Source organism: Lagenorhynchus albirostris, chromosome 5 (assembly GCF_949774975.1).
Source record: "Lagenorhynchus albirostris chromosome 5, mLagAlb1.1, whole genome shotgun sequence".
In the NCBI taxonomy this organism is placed as follows: domain Eukaryota; kingdom Metazoa; phylum Chordata; class Mammalia; order Artiodactyla; family Delphinidae; genus Lagenorhynchus; species Lagenorhynchus albirostris.
This window is the reverse complement of record NC_083099.1, coordinates 100,537,927-100,564,866: the sequence shown is the minus strand read 5'-3', so window position 1 is coordinate 100,564,866 and position 26,940 is coordinate 100,537,927. Positions and strand designations below refer to the sequence as shown.

The 26,940-nt window shown below is 34.4% G+C and overlaps 1 protein-coding gene across 2 annotated transcripts in view; it reads left to right on the top strand.

The window, feature by feature from the left end:
* EPHA6 (EPH receptor A6) overlaps nt 1–26,940 on the top strand; it is an 874,905-nt gene that overhangs the window by 402,693 nt on the left and 445,272 nt on the right. The window lies entirely within an intron of this gene.

The window sequence follows — 26,940 nt, the reverse complement described above, 5'->3', positions numbered from 1 at the left end:
CGTATTTCAATTCTTATATATTCTAAAAATATTCCAAAATCATATTCATATTTATAAAATATGTACATATATATGGACTAAAATATATTCCAAACATATATATGTATTAAAATTTGGACAAAAGACTTGAAACATTCATTCTTCCTACTTAATATTTGTGGTTACTCTTTAATCAGCGCTAGTATTAAAACTACTCCTTTTTCTTTCTACTAAGGATGATTTTTTACTTCTGATATCAGTTTTTTAAGTGAATGTTTTGTCTAGCTCTGGATTTAGAAATGAAAATTTTATTTTCCTTATTGCAACTGTAAAATAAAGGACTATGAAAGTAACAGTTCACATAATACTAATGTGAAGGCACCAAGAGAATGTAGCAAATAGTAATAAAATTTGCTTTCTATGTTCATATCTCTAGATGGATTTGCTATAAGATAGCGCTATACTTAGCATGACAATAGCATCTTTTTTTTTCCACATGGATCAAACTTAACCATTAATTCAAATATTTATTTATTTGGTTGTGCCAGGTCTTAGCTGCGGCAGGTGGGCTCCTTAGTTGCGGCATGTGAACTCTTAGTTGCAGCATGCATGTGCGATCTAGTTCCCTGACCAGGGATTGAACCCAGGCCCCCAGCATTGGGAGCACGAAGTCTTATCTGCTGCGCCACCGGGGAAGTCCCAAATAGCATCTTGACATATTTATATTTCAACATTCTTGCATTGTTTTTGACATCTTAATAAATGACTTGAGTAATTATTTTAAAGGAGTTTTAAAGACAACTATATTCTATTTTTATTCCTTTCCTAAATCCCTTGATAGATTTTGTATCAAACATAATACCAGATTAGCCTTATCTGATTGTTCAGAGTTTTACCAAAGCATTTTATTTCCATTCCTGTCATTGTCCCCTGAATTTGCCCTAGTAATGGGAATTTCAAACCTAGAGATGGATTTTGATCAAGTTTTATGACTAATTTCTATAAGGCATGACAAGGTTAAGACTCCCACAAATCAATCTTAGTGTGGCTATGACTGCACTTTTTCATGAGCACAAGGAAGTGTTAGATAACAGCTATGTCTATGCCAGAGGAATCACAGCATTTTGTTTCACTCTTAGTTGCTTGTTTCTAGGATATGAGAAGAACTTAGTAAATAATTAATTGTGGTATGAAGGCTACTACCTCACTTGACAATTCCCTTTAAAAATGAGCTATACTCTTGAGTCCTTCTTTAGATAGTTTTCTTAACCTTGACACACCTCTAAATTGTCTATAATGTTCTAAGAATGCCTGATTTAATCCTGGTTACCAAATATATAGAACAGAATCAAATTTTCTGTTAATCATAGATAAAGATTAGTTAATATTTATTATTTAGTAATAAATGTAACCATTATTCACTATAATCCACACATTTATATTGAAATATTTTTGGATTGATTTGCTTCTAAACCATTCTACTCTTCACCAAAACTCAATAAATACAAATATAATCATTAAATTTTTTTTCTGAATGTCAGGAATGAAAAAAAATCATTCATGTACTCCTCATAAATATATAGAATCTGATTAGGAATTTGAAATTTAAATTCTAACTTTATTTCAGGCTTCCTGATTAACTTGGGAAAATCACTCACTGCATTTTTTTTTCTACTCAGTTTTCTGATTTTAAAGAAGTTATATTCATTTATTTAACATGCATTTGTTGAAAGACTGTCAGTTGATAATCTTAATAATTTTCCTCAATCCTTGCGGAATAGAATGTTTCCTGGAACAAAATTTTACAGACTTTAGTTTTATTATTATTATTAACACAAAAACTTATTGTATAGACTACCAAACTTAAGTTTATCTTGATTTCCTCTTAACTATCCTTTGGCTAGATAGTTTTCCACTGCTGATTGGAGTGTGTGTGTGTGTGTGTTTTAGACCCCATAGTCTTCCTATTCAGGGAGTATATGGCCATGTGCAAGCATATCCTTTTATTATTTATGTAAGCTATCCCTTTCAAAACTCATGAAAGAACAAAAAGGAAACCTATTTAGGTTGGAGTCATATGCCCCAAGGATTGAAATGCATTGCTTTGCCTAGAACCAGCACAGAAGGGAAATAAATGAAGGGGACATTGTTTACTTTTGAGTTAGAAGGATCATTTCATATTACAATGGTTCCTAAGAAGCCTGAAGCAGTCATTTGAGAAGAGTAGACGAGTGTTTTTCCTGTTGTTTATATTTATCAGAAAGGAAGTTTTAAGAGCACGGAGAGTCTTTTAGTCATTAAGCACTAGAGACATTATAAGGAGATCAGAGGAGACAAAGCCCATCACGTAGAATATATTTGTATGACTTGATAATTTTGTTACAAAACTACATATATGATATATATTCTTTCTACTTGAAAGGGAAATTTATCTGGGAGAATTTTTTCTCTTCTTAATAAATTGCCAAATCACATATAGTTTCCTTGAAACCCAGAATAGCAATTATCATTTGACTTTTCTAAGGTTATAGCTAAGTTGGAAAAGAAGTCTTTTATTCAACATATTTCATGAGGAACACACGGCCTTCAGAGAATAGCATGTTTGAACTGAACCTAGTCAATAACAGATCTCATACCCTTGGTTAATTTATTAGCCACCTGTTTCATTTTTACAGTATAATCAAAAAGTTAGGATTCCATCACTACATATGCAACATTTTGCACTCTGAATGCTCTCAAATCAGATAAAACCTCAAGAGTTGATATTGAGGATAACATTCATAACTTTCAAGATCAGATATGAATTCACTCTTTAATATTTTCCTTTATTATTATCTTTATTGTAATAGCCTTTTATTACAAAAATCTCAAATGGAGAAAAATCACACCAAGAATTCTTCAGATCTCAGATTGGCTTAACACTAATACAAAAACAGATACTGCAGTGCTTGAAGCTTAATTGTATCTGTCTGGATTAAAAACCACTATGAATTCCGATAATAATTATAACTTGAATGAAGACAAAAAGCGTGTGTGTTATCGTGGATAAAGACAGTAACTCTGTACATTACTGTTGACTTTCATGTGAGACAGTGCTCACACCCACTCAATCACTCAAACAAAGTGTCCCCACCATGATGATGATCGCTTGCACTTTTCCCCTACAAAACATGAACACACCTCTGCACACACATGGTGGGCAGTGGATCAACCCTGGTAAATCATGGACATGTTTGTGAGAATACGTCAAGTGGTAGAAATGTGACTAGTTTATGGTACCTTATTTTCCAGTTCTGAGTATCAGGAGATTTCTAGCTCCATCCCAGAGACAGAAGTGTTTTATGAGGTACACTCTGCAGTAAATTTGGATAAGCTTGGTCTACCCGAGGAACAGGGTTCAGGGCAAGAAGGCACTTGTGACGCCTGGAACTGGTTTAGAATTGAGAGCTGCGTGATAATAGGCTTGAAGCACAACCTTGTAATCTTAAGGCATGACAAAAGAAAAACAAAAACAAAGGAGCAGTGCCATCTCTGCAAATCTTTCCTGGCCTTTAGAATTTGCCTCAGTGATATTCTCAATGAGATTCCATCCTGTGAGAGCCCTGAACTGATGTGTTCCCTTTCATCAAGGCCACTGAAAACACAGGATCACAGAGCATGTGACCCCCAGCCATTCAAAATCAATGTCTGTGAGTTAAACTATTCTGCCCAGACTGAGATTCTAGTTTCCAGCTTCTGTGAATCCAAATAACAGTCCTAGGAACAACTTGCAGTCCTGGAATGACCACTTGTGTATCTTCTCCCACTACTTTTAGATAATCTGATCTTGGTAGGTATTTTTAAAAAAGAGAAATGACAGATGCTAGCTAGAAAGCAAGTTTTATCTTTAAGTATTTTCTATTTTCCCTAATAATTCTACAATCAGAAGATTCAGCATGCTGACTAAACAGACTTACTTATTACCTTTTCGATTACTGATTATTTAATATTAATCAATTTATTCAATTTAACAAACACGTAGCACTCCCTATGCATCAGACAATGTGAAAATTGCTTTACAAATATAAACTCATTTATTTCTCACAACAGCACTATGAAATACTTGTTTTTTCCCCCATATTTAGGTAAGAGAACTGAGGCAGAAAAAGAATAAATACATGGTCCATCATGGTGAGACGGCTTCTCAGTGTTGGAACCAGGTTTCTAACACGGAGAGTCTGCCTCCGGAGTCTCTACTGTTAGCCATTTTGATCTGCTGTTCTTATCAGTTTGCTTACATCTTTCTCCCTATTAATCTTGACATGATCAATCAGTATTTATTAAATAAATGAAAGCTTTGATATGCATATCTTTGTTTAGATGACCTAATAGTGTGCCTTAAGACACTGGCAAAATATTTGTTCTGCATATTGATTAATGTTTCACTTAAAATTATGCTGTGAATGTGATATTTTCCTGGTAGTATTTATAGACCACTGGCCTATATATTGAGCAACATGACTTCTTGTTTTAACCATGTTTGAATCATGGCACCTAGCAGAGAAAGGAGATAGGAATTATAACAAATGCATGTCGTAGAAATAAATAGCTAGTAACTTGCATATGCACAGTATACTTTTACTACCAAATTTACTTCAGTTTGCCAGTTAAGTCATTTTAAAAAGAGAATTGTTGCCACTTTTCCTCCTTTCAAGTTCATATTGAAAACTGATGTGTTTGACCAGCTCAACATCTGCCAAGGTGATGAGTATGTTTCCTTTTCCTATAGTATTTTGGAATAAGAGCAGTTGATAATTTGGGGCTATTTTTGTCAGTGACATGTACAATTTAATGATTCTCTTTGCAAAAAGAAAATTTAATATGATACTATACTTTTATTATTTAATTTTGTAGCATTCTGCAAAACCTGTCAGAAAATAGAAAAAATGAACAGCTCTTGTCATAATGCAATATTAAAAATAAAAAGAAACATTTGTTCCTAAGCTGCTATTTTTTCCACAGAGATTTTCACAAGCATTGATATTTTCACACAGAGGTTTGCTTAAGTAATGATATTTTTAACCACAGGCAATTCTTTTTAGTCATTGTCAAAACTGACAGCTAACTTTAAGTGGAGTATATTGTCTTTGTATAGGAAAGCATCATATCTTATACCGTATGACATTAATTATAGCTACCAACATTTAAAAATAAAATATCAAAAATGACATCACATTGCTTACCTCCACAATATTTCTGGTTGTCAGACAGTTTGATCTTTGCCTGGAAAATTAAAGACTTAGCACATCCTATTGCCTTATACTTTTTTTAGAAAATATGTCATCTTTCTCATTTAAGAGAAGAAAATATTTCCTTATAATATTTTAGAATTTTTTATACTCAGTGGAAATACTGAGTTTATTTTAGCCTAAGCCATATTATGGACTCAAACAAAGTAAGCATTCACCCAACATTTTGCCTAAGTCTTTTTATTAGCTGTATGACCAATATTGTATAGTCAGCTTTTCCATGAAATAATAACATAAGGCAGACTGTTACACTTTTTATGTGATAAAAAACTTAATATTTACGTGAATGGGATATTCACGCAAATAATAAAATCAAGAGATGAAGAAAGAGAGAAAAAAAGAGAGACAGAAAAAATGAACATTTGTTAATGAAATTACTTGAAAAACATAAAAGAAGATTCTTTTATAGTGCTAAAAGATGTTAAACTCTTTAAGGAAGTAGAATTATTTCATATTGGAACATTCATCAAAAAATAATTTAAAAGCTTCTGGTGTGTCCATGGGAGGACCCATGTAACAGCTGTCTCTGAGAATGGCATGAAGACTAGCAGAACAGATTTTCTACAACTAAGGATATAAAGCAAAGGCTACATCGAGACAGGTAGGAGGGGCAGAGAAGCAGTCTAGTCAGAACCCACACCCCTGGGGTGGCAACCCACGAACAAGACAGATATCACAACTGTGGAGGTCCCCCCAGAGGAACGAGGGGTCTAAGCCTTGAATCAGGCTTCCCAGCCTAGGGGACTTGCACTGGGAAGCCAAGCTCCCATAAAGTCTGGCTTTGAAAACCAGCAAGATTTATGTCCAGAAGAACCAGAGAGCTGTTGGAAACTTAGACTCTACTCTTCAAAGGTTTATGTACAAACTCACTCATTCCAAATCCCAGTGCAGACGCAGCAGATTGAAAAGCATCTGGGTCATATGAGAGGGAGATCGTAAGTATTTTAGGGCATATGCTGGAGGGGCAGGTATTTGGTGGAACTTTCTCCAGGGACTGAAGCGCTGGCAGGTGCCTTTTTTTTTTTAACTCAACCTTCCACCTAGCTGGCCCAGTACTGGTAGGCACCATTTCAGTCACTTCTCAACAACCTAGCTACCACCATGCACCCTAACCCAGTATTCCCCTAGAACCTGCCACACCCCACCCTGCAGACTACCCCAGCTGGCACCACTGCCCCCAAAAGGGGATCTCACTCTGAGGGGCCAGCCCTGCACACTAGCACATGCACAGCAGTTGTGGCTTGCAGCAGTCACAGCCCAAATACAACAGGAGGGGCCATGCAGCACACACAGGGCATACCTCTGGAGCCCCTGGCTCTGGTGACCATGGCAGGTTGGCCATGGGGCCCCACAGGACACCTTCTACATAAGACCACTCTATCAAGACTGGGAGAGGTAGCTGATATATCTAGTACATAGAAATAAACACAGAGAGTTAGGCAAAATGAGGAGACAAAAGATTGCCTTCCAAATGCAAAAACAAGACAGAACTTCAAAAGAGAAGTAAACGAAACATAGATAAGCCATTTACCAGAGAAAGTTAAAAAAATAGTCATAAAGATGCTTACTGAACTCAGAAGAATGGATAACCTCAGTGAGAACTTCAGCAAAGAGATAGAGAATATAAAAATGAACCAGTCAGACTGAAGAATACAACTGAAATGAAAGATAAACTAGAGGGAATCAACAGCAGATTAGAGGATCAGAATAACAGACCCCTGATCTGGAAGACAGGGTAGTGGAATTTGCCCAATTGGAACAGCGAAAAGTAAAAAGGAAGATAGTTTAATAGACCTCTGGAACAACATCAAAGATACTAACATTCACATTAAAGGGGTCACAGAAGGAGAATAGAGAGAGAAAGAGACAGAAACCCTATTTGAAGAAATAGTGGCTAAAAACTTCCCTAACCTGGCAAAGGAAACAGAAATCCAAGTCCAGGAAGCACAGAGAGTCACAAACAAGATAAACCCAAAGAAACCCATACCAATACATGTTATAACTAAAATGTCAAAAGTTAAAGATAAAAAGAGGTTCTTAAAAGCAGAAAGAGAAAAACAACTAGTTACATACAAGAGAACCCCTATATCAGCTGATTTGTCAGCAGGAACTTTACATACTATATGGGACTGGCCCAGGCACAATATATTGAGAGTGCTGAAAGGAAAAAAAAAAATTACAACCAAGACTATGCTACCCAGCAAGCTTATTCAGAATTGAAGGAGAGATAAAGAGTTTCCCAGACAAGCAAAAGCTAAAGGAGTTCATCACCACTAAACCAGCCTTACAAGTAATGTTAAAGGGACTTACCTAAGTGGAAAAGAAAAGGCCAAAACTAGAAATAAGAAAATTATGAAAGAAAAAAATCACACTGATAAAGGCAAACATATAGTAAAGGTAGTGGGACCAAACAGTTTTAAAGCTAGTATAAGGATTAAAAGGCAAAAGTAGTAAAATCATCTGTATCTAAAACAATTAGTTAAGTGATACACAAAATAAAAAGATCTAAAATATGACATCAAAAGCATACAACATCAGAGGGGAGTGGAGTAAAAATATAGTGTTTTTAGAATGCACTTAAATTTAAATGACCAACTTAAAATAGACTGATATAGACATAGTACCACAGAACCTCATGGTAACCACAAACCAAAAATCTACAACAGATACACAAAAAATAAAGAAAAAGTATTACAAACATAACACTAAAGCAAATCATCAAATCGCAAGGAAATATTACAAGAGAAGAAGAAAGGAATAGAGAAGAGCTACAAAAACAACCAGAAGACAATTAACAAAATGGCGAGAAGTACATACCTATCAATAATTACTTTAAGTGGAAATAGGCTAAATGCTAAAATCAAAAGACATAGGGTGGCTGAATGGATTAAAAACAAAAACAAACACAAGATCCATATATACACTGCCTTACAAGGGACTCATTTCAGAGCTAAAGACACCACAGACTGAAAGTGATGAGATGGAAGAAGGTATTCCATGCAAATGGAAACAAAAAGACAACTGGGGGAGCAGTATTTACATCTGACAAAATAGACTTTAAAACAAAGACTGTAACAAGAAACAAAGAAGAGCATTACATAATAATAAAAGGATTCATCCAACAAGAGGATATAACACAAGTATCTATGCACCCAACTTAGGAGCACTAAATACATAAAGCAAATATTAACAGACATAAAGGGAGAAAGTGACAGTAATACAATAATAGTAGGGAACTTTAACACTCCACTTACATCAGTGGATAAATCATCCAGACAGAAAATCAACAGAGAAACATTGGCCTTAAGTGACACATTAGCACAGACAGACTTACTAAGCATGTACAGAAATTCCACCCCCAAACAGCAGAATACACATTCTTTTCAAGTGCGCATGAAATATTTTCCATGGTAGATTACATGTTAAGCCACAAAAGAAGTCGCAATAAATTTAAGAAGACTGAAATTCTATCAAGCATTTTTTTCTAACCACAGTGGTATGAAACTAGAAATCAATTACAAGAAGAAAACTGAAATAAACAAAAACAAGTGGAGACTAAACAGTGTGCTTCTAAACAACCAATGGGTCAATATAGGAATCGAAGAGGACACAAAATTAAAATCCACAAAAAAAAGATTGATAAATTTGACTACGTAGAAATTTAAATTATCTGCCTGGCAAAATCTACCACAAGCAAACTTTAAAGGCAAAGATGAACTGATATATAGATGATATAGATATAGATATAAAGAAACAGATAGATAGTGATATATATGATATAATAAAAAGGCTAAAAAGTACCTAAAATCTGAAAATATTTTAAGAATCAGTAAGGAAAATAAACAGGCCTTCATGCAACTGATGGCACTGTGACTTGGTGCAACTTCATAGATGGAGGGCAATTAGATACTCTCTAAATACACACACACCGTATACACACACATACATGCCTTATATACCTGTGACTTAGCAGTTCCACTTTTAGAAATTTATTCTAGAGATATATTCACACACTTGAAATACAGGATTACAAGATTATTCAACCAGCATTGTCTACAATAGAAAAGATTGGAAACAATCTGCAAGCCTATGAATGGTTAAATAAATTATGACATAGATAATGGGACACTATTTGGGGGTAAATAAAAAGTGAGGATACGCGATGCTGAATTGGAAAAATATCCAAGAATTATTAAATGAAAAAGTAAGTTATGAAACAGTGTGTAGAGTATGCTACTATTTATGTATGAAGGGAGCCAAAGAGAGACTCATATTTCTTGCATTTGTATGTGTTTGTATAAGTATGGGAAGGGTAAACACAGTTAGACTCACACATTCACACAAAATAAGAACATTGTTTGAAGAAGGGAAATAGTACTGTCAGGGTCCTGTCCATATTTGTTGTTATTCACTGATTTTTTTTAGGTGCCCCTGGTGTCTATTGAAATTACCTGAGGATTCTCTACCTGAGAGTTCTATTTTTATCCAGGTCTTCCCTTTGGGCAAGCTAGGTGTGCCAGGGCATTAACACCCTAGGAGCAGCCTCCAGCAAGGACAAGTGGAAGTTAGAGGATGACAGCCCCAGATTCTTCCCCAGATGGTGGGCTCACCCTGAAATTTGTTTTACACCAATCGCTCAAGAACTCCCGTGGGATCATGGCCAGTTAATCTCAGTAGTGAAGAGCTTGCTAACAGGTCCTGTACTGGCTTCCTTCTCTTCCCTCTGTCACTTCCCCATGCTCTGCCTGGTGCCTCCACACTTCCTTCCAGAAACCACATGCTTGAGAGTCCTTGTCTGCTTGTGTGCTTCTTAGGGGACCAGCCTAAAATATGGATGACTGGGAAACAAGCAAGCGGAAAACTTTGCACAGTATGCTCTCATTTTCTTTAATTTTGAATCATAAGAATGTTCTAATAAAAATTAACTGAAAATATTGGACACTAGGAATTGAATGAGCTGCAGCTCTAGACCACTTAATATCATGTACTCTAGGAACTAGTCTCTGACTAGAGTTTGGGTGGCCCCTCCCCCCAAAGTTTGGCCTGCCAATTACATAAAAAGTCTTTTTAAAACTTTGTTTTTTCAACAAATGCATCATCTCACCTACAGTTGTCACAATCTAATTCTCCTAGAGAAGCCTTATCCTCAAGTTTTGGGGTCAATTTGGCTGCTACCTCATTCACTTCCCTCACTATATTTTATAAATAAAATCTTAATGACAGTTGCCAGATCTATCACATCACACTGGGCTATGAAATATTATTTATGAAATGATTCTAGGGGCAGAGCTCATCCAGTTAACTCTCTCCCAGTGTATTCCTAACTGCACATTTTATTTTGCAAACATCTAATTATATCCAGGTATTTTAAGACTTATGGCTTCAGTACATCTTTTGTTCGCTGTCAGTTTGGATGATATTTTCCTTGGCACTGCACACTCTTCTAGAGATTGAGGCCAGTTTAAACTCTAGGATTTTCACAGGTCTCAGCCCGTGAAATTCCATACAGTGGAGATGGAGTCAGAAGGCCTCTATTGAGATTTTAACATCACCACCTGTAAGTGACCTGCAGAAAACCATTGTGCACCCCTGTAGGCTGCAGATAACTGATGTGCCTTAGAGGGTTGTGGTACAGATTAATTATGATGAGGATGATGCTGAGAATGGGTTATTGGGATATTTTTATCATATGAGCTATATATGTTAGATCTCTATTGGGATAGATTATGCAAATTTTCTCATACTTAGCTGTTATGCAAGGTCTGACACATGTTGTAGCTTATATTTGGTCATGCCAGGAAATTCTAGTTGGTTTTTACAATTCCCTGCTTTTTATTTTTGATTTTAGAGGTGATATGTGCTCTTACAGTCACATTTATGTTACTTTTTCTGTCACTAAAAATGAATATCCATACCTTCAAGATTTCTTTCCCTTCTGAAAGTATATTTTCTGTGTCCTTCGGGTGAAAAAAATTATGCACATTCTTGGTGTTTGAATTTTAAATCTGTGAAAACAGTGTTTAAAAGTACCAAAAATTGGGCCCAGGAGAATTTTTGTTTTGTTGTTTTTTAACATCCCATGCTTTCTAGACCAGTCCAATGCCTTTTTTTTGCTACTATGGCATAAGTGATATGATATAACTTATTTCTGAAAAGCACCAAGTAAATAGATCTGCATATTGTCATTGGGCTATTTGAATCCACCTCCTCTGGGGTCCTACCATGTGCTTTGGAGCCAGAACATTAACACTGGTATGAAACATATAGGATTTTTGGTTTAGGAAAACTTTTTTGTATAATTGTGAAATTCTCAAAGCTCTGAAAACCCACTCTGTTCCTGATATCACAATCTTAGTCCTCTTCCAGATGAACTGAATCCTGTCTTAATTTAACTACACTTTACCAGCATTACAACCAATGTCATAAATTTGTTTGTACTAAGTGTTGATATAAAGACACTCATCACATTAACTTCCTGGGATTTATTATATCTGCAAAACATAATAACAAAATGTATATAAATAGTCCTTTAAAAAATTCCTCTAGCAGGACAGATATATTGCCCTCGACTTTGACTGCCTGACGTGTCTACTCGTACATTTCTCTTAGGTTCATTTGCCATTATCTATTAGTGGATAGTCTTATCCTGGTGGTATCAGCCCTTTTTCTCCATAGGAAAAATGTTTATTTCCCTCAAATAAAAACCAACACAGCCTAGGTTTTTCCCACAGGAGGTGTTATGGACTGAACTATGTCCTCCCAAAACTCATAGGTTAAAACCCTAACCCCCGATAAGACTTTATTTGAAGATAAAACCTTTAAGGAGGTAATTAAATTATGTCATCATGGAGGATCCTAATCCAGTAGGATGGTGCCTTTATTAGAAAAAGAAGAGACATCAAGCATGGATATGCACAGAGAAAAGACCATGTGAGTTCACAGTAAGAAGGTGGCTATCTGAATGCCAAGGAGAGAGACATCAAAAGAAACTAACCCTGTCAGCACCTTAACCTTGGACTTCTGGCCTCCAAACTGTGAGAATGTTTCTTGTTTAAGCCACCAGTCTGTGGTATTTTGTTATGGTAGCCCCAGCTGGTCAAATAGGAATTTATATACATATTTTCCAAATTTGTGGTAAATCCCAAAGTCTCAATTTTTAACCAGATTAGCTGTAATTCCCCAGGACATGCATATATTTGGCACAGTATTTCAGAACAAAATATGCAGAAAATGCAAACCTAACATTTTTAAAGCATTATTATTTCAATTCCGTATCACATATTTTCTTTGTAAATATCTATTGACTAAATTGACATTAGTGGCAATTATAAATGTTTAAAACATTCTCAATAATATTTTAATTAAATATAGAACTAAATATTTGAAGTATGTTTAAAATTTACGCATTTAGTTGTCTCTTACTTTGGAAGACAAAATATATCAGGTTTTTAAGAAAATTCTCACATAGAGCAATTCCACCATTTTTTACAGCATTCATTGAAACCAACCTGTAGTGAAAGCCATGTGTGTAGATATGAAGATTTACATGTTGATTATTTCCCCACTTCCAATTAGGAGAAATAATAGTAATCCTATGATAAAATATGACACCATTATAATTTATTTGTTCATTTATGTATTCAACTAACATTAATTCAATGCTTACTCTATATGATAAGAATCATGGGGGTTCAGCAGAAAATAAGCAAAATCTCTGTAATCAAGGAGCTTATATTTTACTAAGAAAGGCAGAAAATGAATTAATTATTTCAATGAAATCAGTTAATTCATTAATAATAAATAAATGCAGAAAAGTTCATTTTTTCTGGACTGAAATGATAGACTAACTACCCTCATAAAGTTCCTGATGCTGTAATCTAAACAGCACCAGACTCCACGATCTGAGTACTAATCTTGGGTTTACCATTACTAGCTGCGGTTCTGCAGTTCAATTAACTTTATAAGCCCTGAATGAAAATTCTAATACTTCCCTGTCTTGCCTCAAAGAGTGGTTGTCAGGAGTGAGTGAAATAAAATAAGACAGTTCTTTGAAAACTTGTAAGCAGCTACAGTGTGTACTTCTGTAGAGTGAGAGTAACTAAAAACTGATCTCTCTCTGGCTCTTTCAGGGAATTCTACAAATTATTCTAGTCTGTGTCTCAGCCCATCTCTCTTTATCAAGCTCCAAACTCAAATGTTCAACTAGACAGGTTAATCTGTATTTTTCATAGACAAAATAACCTCAGCGTATCCAAAGTATGACTCACTACTCAGGCTTCTCTTGCACCAACCTTTTTTCTCTCTTGTACCCCTTTTCTTTGTTGCTTTCAGCACTATACATCAGAATTAGAAACCTGAAATCTGTCTTTAACTCCTTGTATTTATTCTTGCAACCAACAACCTATCAGTCGACACCTCTTGATAATTTTGAAGTTTGTGTTCTTCAAATATGTTCCTGCTTGTCTCTTTCTAAGGCTGTTCATTACCTTAGTTAGTTCTCATCAGTATGATTTTAATAATCAACTATTATCATCCCTTTCTCCATTCTTGTTCTCCTCAAACTTATCCCTACCAAAACTGCCAAAGTGAAATTCTAGACCTTGAACTATGTTCTTTAAGATCTTTCAGTAGAAACCCACCACCTATAAAGGAAAGGAAAGTGTGATATAACAAAATCTATTACCTTTCTACCTCTCTAGTCAAATCCTACTGTTTTTCCATCCCTTATACTTTACAAACGAGTAATGCACAGTAAATTTCAAGTTACTTCAAACTCTATTCTGTTGTTATTCACATATCTATTCTTTTTGCCCAGAATACCTTTCACCATCTTATCACTTTATTAACTCTTACCTTTCAAAACCCAACTCAAGCTTCACTTCTGGGATACCTTCATTGATCCACATGGAAAAATAAAATAAACACTCCCTCTCTGCACTCTGCTATATTATATATAAACCTCTGCTATGGAACTTATGTTATTTTATAATTCTTAGCTTGAATGTCTAACTCATTTCCTACAATATCAATGATTTATAGATAGCAATTATGCATTTTTTGAGCTCTAAAACCTAGCCTAAAACATGGCTCATCATGTACACTCAGTGAATGATTCTTAATGATTCTTAATCTAAAAATCACAATAGTTTGACTACTGCAGACCCATGAGGTCAGAGAGAACTTTCAGTGAAACAGAAATGAACTCTGTGATTTACTTACATCAGTATGCAAGACCATATCTCTCATTTATCCTTTGGATGTTTTGTTTGTTATTTTGTATGGGGAAATTAAAAACAAAACTGCTAAGTAATAACAAAGGTCATATGGTCCCTGAATGACTGATTTGTACCTGATTTTAATTTTATTGTGTATATAAATTTTGAACATTAACTTCAGAAAGTATGAAGGAAGCTAGGTAAAAAAATTGAGTTAGTTATAAAATAGTGTTATAAAAATACTTCTAATATTATTTATTATTATAATAGTTCACAGTTGAACTATTTTATGTGATATAGACAGTTAAAATAGCACTTAAATATTTTATTTTCACCTAACACTTATAATTTATTATAATTAAATAATAATTTAATTGGACAATTAAGCATTGGGCAATTTAGTAATATTGCTTACTTGTCCATAAAATTTGGGTCAAGGCAATATTTATTAGTTCCCCAATCTACAATATTGCACAATGATTTTTTCAAAGATTCAAATGTATTAATAGTCATTAAAATAATACAATAACTTCAAAGACTAAATACAAAGTATTTAGTAATAAGTATTAAGTATTTATATCTAAAGAAGAAAGAACAAAGCTCTCATGAAAATTGCTTATTATACTTAGAAAGTATTTTTTATGACAGAATTCAAATATCTAAGCTATCTATACACTAAAAACAAGTACTAAATTAATTTAAAGATTGCTATTTTGTTGGAAACATATTCAAGTACTTCGTATGTATTCAGTTATCTTTTTTGTTTCTTTATTTCCAGAACCACACCACTAATTAGATGATACATTTTAGTATAATTTCAATAGTAATTTTTATAAGTACTCAGAAAAAGGTATAATCAACATTTGACAGAATGAAACCCTTAGGGTAAATTCTAGTAAAATTTATGAACAAACAAAATGCTTCTAGTAATCACCTCTGTAAATTAAAAATAATATAAGAAAATTAAAAGATGAGCATTTTTAAAAAATCACTGTCTTAACTGTTTATAGTAACCACCATGTCATTTGAACTACCATATAACTTCACATTACCCTTTGAAAACCATGATTTATTCCAAAACGCCATTAATAAATCTTCAGAAAACAAACAAGAAAAATTAATTTTTTCTGGTCAAAAGCCTTCAGTGGCTCTTTCTTTTAGGAGAAAACCAAACTTCTTAATCCCTACTCCACTCCCTTGTGAAGACTATAAAATCTGTCCCTCCTTACCTTTTCAATACTATATCCTATTCCTTAGAAGTGTTTGTGTTGCAGATGTCAGAAAACCCAACTCAAAGAAGTTTATTCAGTACTGTAAAGAGAATATTTTCTCACAGTGGGTTTGCTAGCAACCAATGAGTATCGTGAAAGCTGTTCATAAACACGGATAGCTTGAAAAGGAAAAGCCTTTTCAGTCTGGAAAAAGCAAGCCACAACTGACCACCTGATCTCAAATGTGGTAAAATTTATAATAGAACAATTGAAAAATTTGAGAAGGAAGATGCTGAGAAGAAAATGAGCTTCATGAAATATACCTGAGTCTTGGATAATGTGAAGGCTCAACGTGAGCATGGTTGATTTCTTCCTATGGAAACTTGAGAGTAGCATGAACAATCTGGTAATCAGTGTTGCCAAAAAAATTGATACTCAATTAAAAATAGGAGTGTGATCACACTGCCTTGGTTGTTACTACTATTAGTAAATTTGAAGTCAGTATTTCAAAGAAAAGGCAGAGTGTTGACATGCTCTTCCAGCTTAAATTTAGTAAGTTGTCAACAAATACTAATCCTCAGCAGATGTATTTTTTATGTATTCTCTCCCAACTAGATAACTTTATATCTTTTTGGTCCTCTAAATTGTCCATGATGTGTTTTAAACATAAAAAACGTCCAGTAAATATTTATTGATTCTTTGTTTCTCCTTGAAATAGGCAAAGTAGTGACTCTGTGAATCTCTCTCTAAGATCCATGTGTAGAACCCCATGACCATTACAAATATCTTTTTTCCATGTGTAGCTAACTGATATTTTTCATGTAAAGTGTCATTTTCTCCCCCCCACCTCTCTCTCTCACCCACCCACCCACCCACACACATACACACACACACACACACAGTATGTGTCTGACTAAACTTGAATGTCTGGAGCATCTGTAGTTTGCTTGTATTGACTTTTTTCTCTTGATTATGAGTCACTTTTTCCTGCTTTCCTTGTCTTATTTTTAATTGTATGCAAAACATTATGTTTCAAATTTATTATTATTGAATGGACTACTTCTTTTCTCTGTCTAGCAGCCACTATGAGGGACTAACTCATTGTTCTTTTTAATAGTTAAACTAGATATGGACTATGTTGTGTTTTTAGTCAACTTCAGCCCATCTACGATTTCATAAGTTTTGAAGTGGGATCTAGTACTCCCTCAACAGGACTTTGGCATCTGAGGACTGCAAGACTAGGAAACCTCACTTTGTTTTCCAGTTCTGTTCTCAGCTTCTTACATTGCCACTTACTTAGCGAAAAGTTCCATGAGAAAACTGACAAGTAAAAACGTCTAGCTTGGCTTACAGGCTCTCCCAAATTCTAGTATAAGCCATGCCAGGTCATATGTGCTATTAAAAATTTGCCCATTTACTCCATTGGAAAACAAAGTTTCTCCATTGTTGAGAAACATTTCTGTCTCAGTGGCAAGTTTGTTTCTCCACCAACTATGCGAACTAGCTAAGTTACCCTGGGGATGGAAGTAGCCACTGGTTACTACTCACCTTGAAAGAGCTTGTTTTCTTTTAGAAATTACTTTATTTTGCATGTCTTTATGCAATGCCAAACTTCAGTGACCTTAAATACACATATTAAAAAATATTATTTCATCTTGTGTTTTCTCATTGTTACAGTGAGAGTGATGGTCTTTTATGACTTTCTATGCATAACTCATAGTGGAAGATCTATAGTGTGCTTTCAAAAACATAATTTGATATGGTCAGAGTAGCATTGTTTCTCTTTATTTTCAAAACATTTTATACTACATGAATGCTTCTTCTTGTTTTCCAAGTTATTATTTACATTGTGATTTCAAGTTCTTCTATTTCAGTACCTACAATAACCAATTCTACATTTCAGTTTAATGTAATGCCTTGCTAACCATTCTCCTCTCCTGATGATTGGTATAGTTTATTTCAGAATTTTCCACATACAAATGGAAATAAAGGAGTATCTAAAACTTTATGGACCCAAAGTTGCATGAATGTCTGTCTCTTTACACTTTTAATATTCATCTTTATGATATTCCAAATATATTGTATATTATATACAGTGGAGGCTGCCAATTTAATGCACATTTGTGTATGATAATACTCCTTTTAGATATCCATCAATTTGTTTCCTCTAATGCTTAGTCACTTAAACAGCAAAAGAACAATAAAAATGTAGGTATTGATCTCGTTCCATAGTATTGTTTCTACTTTTATCTAACCAGGAATGTGCATAGAATTTGGGGAATGTTGGAATTCAGTAATTCAGAAGAACAGTTAAATAGTGGATCTTGACTCACTACAAACTATGGTAAGGATTGCAACTAATGACTTATGTTTTCAAACAGTAGATCTTTATTTCATGCTAAGCTGTACTGCTTGATTCAGTATACAAAAGCTAAATAGCTGAGACCACCCAGCTGAAAATATACAATGGAAACCCTCACGATGAATCACAAGCTCAAATATGAGGCAAAGATAACTTATTTTTTAAAAAGTAAGAGAACAATAAATTCTAAAGTATTTGTAGAAAGTTAGAGGGAAGAAAGAAATTGAGCAGAAGAAAGAAAGTAGACATTAAGTAGTTGCCAAAAGTGGGAGGGAAAACAGAAGTTAACTTAGAAGTTGGTCAAAGCTAGGTGATGAAAAGTTGATGTGACAAGTTTGGAGAACCCTAAATCAAACTTACTTGCATGCACTGGTGACCAATATCACATACACAAAAAATATTCTTTAAGTCTTTATCACTAGCTGCATCTTTATAAGGGCTGTTTCACTGTTTGCTCATAGAAAATTATCCCATATATCCAAAGCATCCTGTAATGACTAAAATAATTACTTCAAAAATCAGAGTACTTGTGACTGCCGGTTGCATACCTACCATAGTAGAAACAGGTAAACCAGTATGGATCAAACTGATTGTGTTTTTCCAAGAAGGAAAGAGTCCTCTCTGTAGGAGACTGCACATACACAGGATTAACTACAATTCTAATGATCTTTTGTAGATGTTGTGAATCAAACCTGTAGTTGCAGATTTTTTAAAAAATAACGTTGCCATCTAAGCGGTCGACACCAAGATATTACATACTATTTCCCCTCCACTTCATTTTCTGCAGATCATCAAAGTAGGGGTTTCATGATACAAAGTTTGTATAAACAAAATAAGTAACAGAAAAAATGCACAACTATAGGCCTATTGAATTTATTAATTTCCTGGCAAACAGTCATGGCATTATAACATAAAGACAACTATATACTTAAATTTCTTGTCCCTCCCAAGTGAGATGACATATATCTTGACTGACCTCTGTAAAAGAATTTTAAGCAATAAGCAGGGTCCACTCTGTCCAAAAACTTGTCTGTGAAGGGAAAGAGTAATAGACAAATGGAAGAAATAGAATCAAAGAAGGTGCAATATAGGAAATGTATAGCTTAGACATCATATAGTGAACTTTATTTGTCTGTAATATTTCTTGTTTTTAATTTATTTATTTATTTTTGGCTGTGTTGGGTCTTCGTTGCTGCGCACGGCCTTTCTCTAGTTGCAGCGAGCGGGGGCTACTACTCTTCATTGCGGTGCGCAGGCTTCTCATTGCGGTGGCTTCTCTTGTTGCTGAGCACGGGCTCTAGGCGCGCCACCTTCAGTAGTTGTGGCACGTGGGCTCAGTAGTTGTGGCGTGCAGGCTCAGTAGTTGTGGTGCATGGGCTTAGTTACTGCGCGGCCCGTGGGATCTTCCCGGACCAGGGCTTGAACCCGTGTGCCCTGCATTGGAAGGTGGATTCTTAACCACTGTGCCACCAGGGAAGTCCTGTAATAGTTCTTAAAAGTGCCTTTGGAAACCAGGGGAAGAGGATAACATTAGCCAAGTTTTATTATTGGTTTAGAGATATATGCATAGAGGGATTTAAAGCATAAAAAGCTTTAGCAGATATATGTCATTTAATCTTTTAACAACTCTATGAGCTGTTTGTTTTTCCCATTTCACAGATTAAAAAACTGAGGTTCACACTGAAAAGTGCTTAAGCTAGTTTTGAAACCAAACATTCCTGTTTCACACCCTCTGTTCTTGCCACCATCATTTGTATCTTTTTGTAGGACTGTATAAAATTTCAAAGCAAACTACAATTATAATTCTGTTCTATGAAGCTGAATTTCATTAAATTCAGACCTATTAGAACTGGCTCTACATTAAGAATGCTTATAGAAATTTTCTTACTTAAATATATAGCTAATTGGTTGTATATAATTAATGATTTTCAAACATCTTGGAATTTTAATTATTGAGTCATATTCCACAGTTGCTTTAAAATTATTCAATCTTACAATGATTGACTAAATTCCATTGAATACATTTCCCTCCAGATATGGAAAAATATCTTCCTAGCTAGCTAGCTGTTTTACATAAACCAAAACAGACAGATGAAAAATTACCTAATAATTGGGTCTAAATCATTATAGGTTTGCTGAATTTAAAAAATCAATATTGAAAACTGGCAGTTGTTCTAATAAAAAAGAAGTCTTAAAATAAAAGCACCCTATGATTAGATGCACTCGTATGCATTTCATTGTTCCCCCACCCCAAGGAACACCAATCAAAACAGAATAAATAATAGTGTTCTAGCCAGAAAGAAAAAACTCACAAGTAAGGTATCTTTCCAGAGATTTCTGCATTTCCTAAAGTGTCATGTGTCATATATCCTGATAGTCCCCTTAAGAGTGTAGTATTATAATCCATACCCTGATGCTATAAAATATATTTTGTCATTCAGATTCCAATATCATACTGGAATAGCCTAGTGAATTTATCTATTTACCTTTAGATTCATACTTCTTTACCCATATAAGAATTATTCACATTTTTTTCAGCTAAATGCCAATTGTACTATGCAATCAATTTTTTTCTGGTTTTATTTCACAGTCAAGAATTGGAGAAAAATAGAAATGGGAATTTCACAAATGTTTTAGGAGGTTTTCAGTAAGGCTTTAATTTAATTAAAAATGTTTATAATCAAAACAAACAAATTCTTCATGGATACCAAAAGACAAGAATAGCCCAGATGCTGTTGTTATTTAGCTGTGTGACCCTGGAAAATTGGAGTAAACTTTCCAGTCCTCAGTTGTCTTATCTGTAAAATGAAAGAGATATACTAGATAAACTCTAAAAAAGACTTTTTCACCTCTAGATACTATTTGCCTCATTAATATATTTCTAATTAATTCAATATAATACAAAATTATAACACCTAAAACAACAATGCATATATATGTTGTAAATAGTGCTTAGGGTTGCCCTCTTAGGACAGACCGAGGAAAGAAAAGGAAATGGGAGGGGAGGGGAAGGCAAGGGAAAGGAAGGGAAAAGATGATCAAAGAAAGGCTACTCTGGTACTGTCACCCTCATTATGGTTTTCTGAAAGGTTAATTTACCTCCCAAAAAAGACTAACAAAATCCTTGATGCCACTTATAGAATTCCTGGAGATGACCAGGTGTACTGCATTCTCCACTCACCTGATTCTTCTATAAGTTCAATTATAAAGAAATACTACAGAACTATAAGCCAATTCTGTTTTGCCCACATGTGTAACCCAACCACATATATGTTTTAATGTAATACAAAAGAATGTACTTGCTTTTAATTTCATGACACAAGCCATTTGAATACTCATTAAAATTATAGTTTTCATGATAATATAGTACTAGAATTCACAGTTTAAAATCTTTTTCCATTTACATTTCTTAGATACACTCCTTGGATTGAACTGATACTAGATTACTGTACAAACTCATAACTTTGGGCTCCTTTTTTATACTCATCGTTGTACATGAAGGGTTTTTAAAAATAATTTATACCCCCATGAAACAAAATTCTGTAATAATTCTAGCTATTCCTAGTGCACAATGTCTGACATTCATCCCCAAACTCCATCAGGACAAATGGAAGCAGGTGGTGGTTGTGGAAGATGAGATAATCAGGCACAGAAACCAGCACGCCTGTGATGATTCATAGAGCTCCGTGGAGATGGGCCTTCCCAGTGCAAGAGGAGGAGAGGAATAACAGGATAAGGAGGCAAAATGGAATCGCCCGGAGCAATACACATAGGCGCTGGAAAAGAGCTGTTGATTTTCACCCAAGTAGAAAGGGGATCAGGAGATCACATCTGGTTTGTCAGTGAGGAGACTTAAATGCAAGGTGTGTAGAAAGTGGTTCCGAAAATTATCTGCTGTTGTATGCAGAGGACCCAAGAGTTAGCATTCTAGATCTCAGTATATAGATACATAATTGAGAGTTTAAAATCATCAGGAACCAAGGTCTGCTTTGGGGAAATACATAATCTTGTTAGGATCTCTTATAATCGCTATTATGCTGATTCAATCGATATTTTTTAGTTCCTGTCTTACTTCACCGTACTGCACAATATAACAAATCATGTTGCAACCTGATAGGAATGATATGGAAAACAGAGTCTGGATTTCTCACATACTGCTTAACTCCCTGAGTTTTCTCAGTATTTCTTAAATGGATTGATGACCAGTGTCAAGAGGTATCCATGGTACTATATAAATATCACAATCAATAGATGGCTTTAGTTAAAGTTATTCAGCAAGACTGAACTCCTATAAAAATTTGATAAAATATCACTGTTTTAATAAATTGATTTCTTTCAAGTAGACAAAATATTGAGTCCTTCTATTTATATAAGTTCTTTGTGGCAGTTATTTATGTTTAAAAAATGAACAATTTTCCAATAATAGAATTTGTTTTTCTGGAATAAGAAATAGGAAAAGGAACTGATTTAAGTAAGTTATATGACTTCAAACTTGATGAAACTAAATGATCAAAAGTTGATGTTAGTTTATTCCTTTATATTCATAGTTCTTAACAGAGAAGTTATTTTATAATATCAGTTGTAGTTTTATCACTACAGAGTCTTCTTCATGTATAATTTATCCAACTTATTGCTTTAATTTAAAACCATTCATCTAGTTGCATTCTCTGTGAAAAAGGAGAATGACTCACTTCACAATAAAACTTCAGTCAAAAGGCAATTTTACATTTAAATAAAATTTTATTTTTATATTATAAAAAATTTTAAATAATGTCTAATATCATTATTTATTCATTTCAGTGTTCTGGACCCTTTCAGCATTTTTACAACACTTTCCTTCATTCTGATGTGGACTCAAAAATGTACATACTGGTTCACTTTTTTAAAACAGAAAAGCAGTTTATTTTATATGTATGCAGGCTATACTGTTTTTCTTTATATTATTTAAAGTATTTTTATGTCCTGAGCCAGCCTAAAGACAAACTACATTTTATTAGGTAAAATTAATGAGACAATTAAAACTTTTAAACAGCAGATAGAAAGTGTGATGCCACTAGTTATGTCATGATTTTAGGGATTGTTCAGATATTTGAACAAGCAGTTAATTATTTGAAAACTTCTGATAACTATGGAGCATCTATCCATTTTCACAAAATCTCATTTTAAAAACTTGGTCTAAAATCAAGAATAGAAGATCTGCTTAGTCCCCCCCAGCCCCGTGACCCCTTTCCCTTTCTATTTCTTTTTCTCTACCGTCAACATTTTGTTTCAGAATTGGCATGGGTTTACAGTCTTAACCACACACTCTCAGGAAATAAAATCTTCTTATTTCAGACCAGAGAATACAAATATTTAGCATAATACAATAAATTCCGTTAGTAAACTAAATCTCCACATTAACTTAGAACGGGGCATGTTTAATGATTTCGATACTCCATGACATCCTACTATGATATAAACAGATGCATTTTAAGTAATAAAGAAGAGTTATACTTTCCTTTCTCTGTCATAAAACCTTAACTTAGTTTTTACAAAATAGAAAGGAAATCATGAAGAAATATGATGTGGCATCTGAAATATACTAAATTACTAATCTTCTGCTGCCCAATCTATTCAGTATTCTCTGATGCGGAGTGAAGGTTTGAATCTTTTCCTTAAGAGAGACAGTGAGCAAAATGGTGGCTGGCGAGAAACGTTATCACCCCCGCCACTTTCTCTTTCAAAAACTCAGAGAGGGAAAAGGTCTTCTCATCCCAAACCTGTATTCCTTTTCAACTGCTTAGACCTCCCAAGTACATATGTTTGTGGGAAATTTAGAAGAGGATCCAGCACAGTCTATGATTTTGCATACATGTAGTGAAGAATTGGGAAAGAGAGAGAGAAATGACACTCCTTTGGACCCAAGGGATGCTTCTCTTTTTCTAGACTTCAGAAACGAAACATAATTCTGACTCTGAAGGGGCAGCTTATTTACCACATCATTCTGTGCTCTCAGGGGGAAAAAGTATGAATTTAATTATGTCCTTGTCAAGAGGTAATTCCATCTCAAAAATTAATTTTCGGTGCTTTGGAGTTATTGCACATTAAAAATATTGTCACACAAAAAACATGGGTGGCTGTCACAAACATTTTGAAACTATTGACCTTACATAGCTTCATCTGCACAACTATTGATTTTTTATGTCTTTATTTTGACATATCATATGATTTCATCTAACATTCATCACTGTGGAAATGTCAGGTTTAAGGGTGCACTTTTATTGTTTGGGTAGAGCAATCTTAGAAGTGGTTTACTACTTATCTGTTAGAAGCAGTAGGGTGGATTCATCAATGTTGAAATGATTCAGCATGAAGTTACCACACTTATTTTTCCAGAGGTTTCCATATTGCTCTTTTTTCCCTCCTGAGAAGTGAATTGGGTTGTCATTTTGGATATTAGATGTCAATAATTCCTTAACTGGGCTTTAAAACACTAAACCCATGAGTATTCTTAATTTGAGGACTTCTTAAGTATGAATGATACAATTGTTAGTACAGTTTCTATTTGTTGGGAAGATGGTAGGGGCACTAATACATTTCCAAATACCAGTTATTCAGGACACAGCCAGAAATCAGTATTTTAGTTCAATTTTATCATATAAATGTTTTGTCTTATCCAGATTTTCAAACTACGTTCTTCATGTCTTCCCCCTAACCCTATGGGAGATAAATGACTGTTTAAAGACCCTGAATGGCACCTGTGACCAAAATATCATCTGAAAATATGTGTCTCTCTTTTGCTTGGCTAGCTTTTTTAAAATGACATTTGCAGTGTGTTAAAAAATAAACCGAGGACTTCAACTGAACAGTGAATAATTTATGTGTAAATAGGCTGATTTTATTAGTATAAAAACTGGAAGAAGAGTCAACAAGTTACTTGCGTTACTATAGACTAGTTTCAAACCAGCCAATAGCATGTAAAAATCATATTTCCAGGCAGAACCAGCTACATAATTTGCAAGGCTCAGTGCATAATGAAAATGTGGAGCCCTTTGTTCAAAATTATTAAGAATTTCAGCAACAGCAAATATTAAACTAAGTGCAAGGCCCTTCTAAGTGTTGGACCCTGGGTTACTGAATAGATTGCATGCCCATGAAGCCAGCTCTGTTTCTAGGCCCTATTCATGAAAATTTAACTTTCTAATTCCATTTTTTAATGAAGAGAAACTTGACCTCCTTACACGATGGCTTTCTTTTCTAAAGAAAGCAACCTTGAACTGAGATAATCCATTTTCAGATTCAATAAAATACCATTAGCTAACTAAAATTTTAAAAATGATTTATTGCTAAAGTATGCAAAATATTATTTTGCTTGATTATTTGTTTTTTCAAGGTCTCTGAATTAGCAATTTTAAAAAATTTTTATTACTAGCTAAAGTAAAAGCAAAATAAAAATCAAAGTAAATTCCACTTGATCATTCTTATGATGACATTTCCTATGTATGGATGGCAAATCCAGAAGCTTCAAGTATCTCTCCATCTGTCAGCAGATTTGCAGAGAAAAGTACTGTTAATAAAAATGGCAGTACACACAAGGTGACCTTTAGAAGTTACCCACTATTCTCAATATGACATTGCTTTTCCCAGCAAATAAGAAACTATTATCTGGATTTCATGTTCTCAACCAATTGCTATCAAAGCAGTAATAATTGATTTAAAAGGAAAGAAAGTATTATAACATGACTGTATCTCATTTATTAATGAAATATTTTTCCATTGGCCAAAAAAATTACCAGAAGAGGTATTATGCTATAAAAATACAGAGGGAGATTTGTTCCATATTATGATTCTTAAATTCTAAGTATTTGCAATGATTTAAAACTAAATCACTGTACTAAAATACAATTTTAGGGACTTCCCTGGTGGCACAGTGGTTAAGAATCCGCCTGCCAATGCAGGGGACACGGGTTCAGGCTCTGGTCCGGGAAGCTCCCACATGTCGCATCTAAGCCCATGCGCCACAACTACTGAACCTGTGCTCTAGAGCCCGCGAGCCACAGCTACTGAGCCCACAAGCCACAACTACTGAGCCCACATGCCTAGAGCCTGTGCTCTGCAATAAGAGAAGCCACCGCAATGAGAAGCCTGGGCACCGCAACGAAGAGTAGCCCCAGCTCACCAAAACTAGAGGAAGCCTGCGTGCAACAACGAAGACCCAATGCAGCCAGAGATAAATAAGTATATAAATAAATAAAAACAAAATGCAATTTTAGTGGAATGTGAGTGTTTTTTTTTCTTTTTAGTGGCATGTGAGTTATTTTCCTTTTAATTGAATGGAAAAACTAAGATGTTTTCGAGTCTTTCATGTTTTAATTGTATTTGATTCTGTAAAGAACAGTTCTCCCAATGAGAGCTGGCCTACATAATGACATTGCTCAATGTATTATTTAACTACTCAGATTTTTCCTTTAATCCCAGCATTTACTTTCTTTTACATATTCAAAGCAGATGCTCTTATGCTAGCATGTGTATTAATGTTAATTGAAGTTATTCAGGTGGATGACAAAGAAAATTAGACCCCCTCGGGGTATCATCTTCCCTTGTAGTTTTAAAAAAAAAGCTTTCAAGAACTGTGTATATAAATTTGAACAAAATACTCTACTCCACATGCCACTATAGATTTCCTGTAGTGCGTTTGATCATGCAACTGAGAATGCCTCTGACAAGATATATGCCTTATAAAAAGAGTTCAAATGATGTAATGGGTTTATAAAAAGAAATTCTACATAAATTCTGAAATGTAATTTTGACTATAAAATTATAAGGAAAACATTTATTAATTTTGTTGAGAAATATTTTATTCTGACAAAAGAAGGATATACAAGGTAGGAGAAAGGTATATGCAT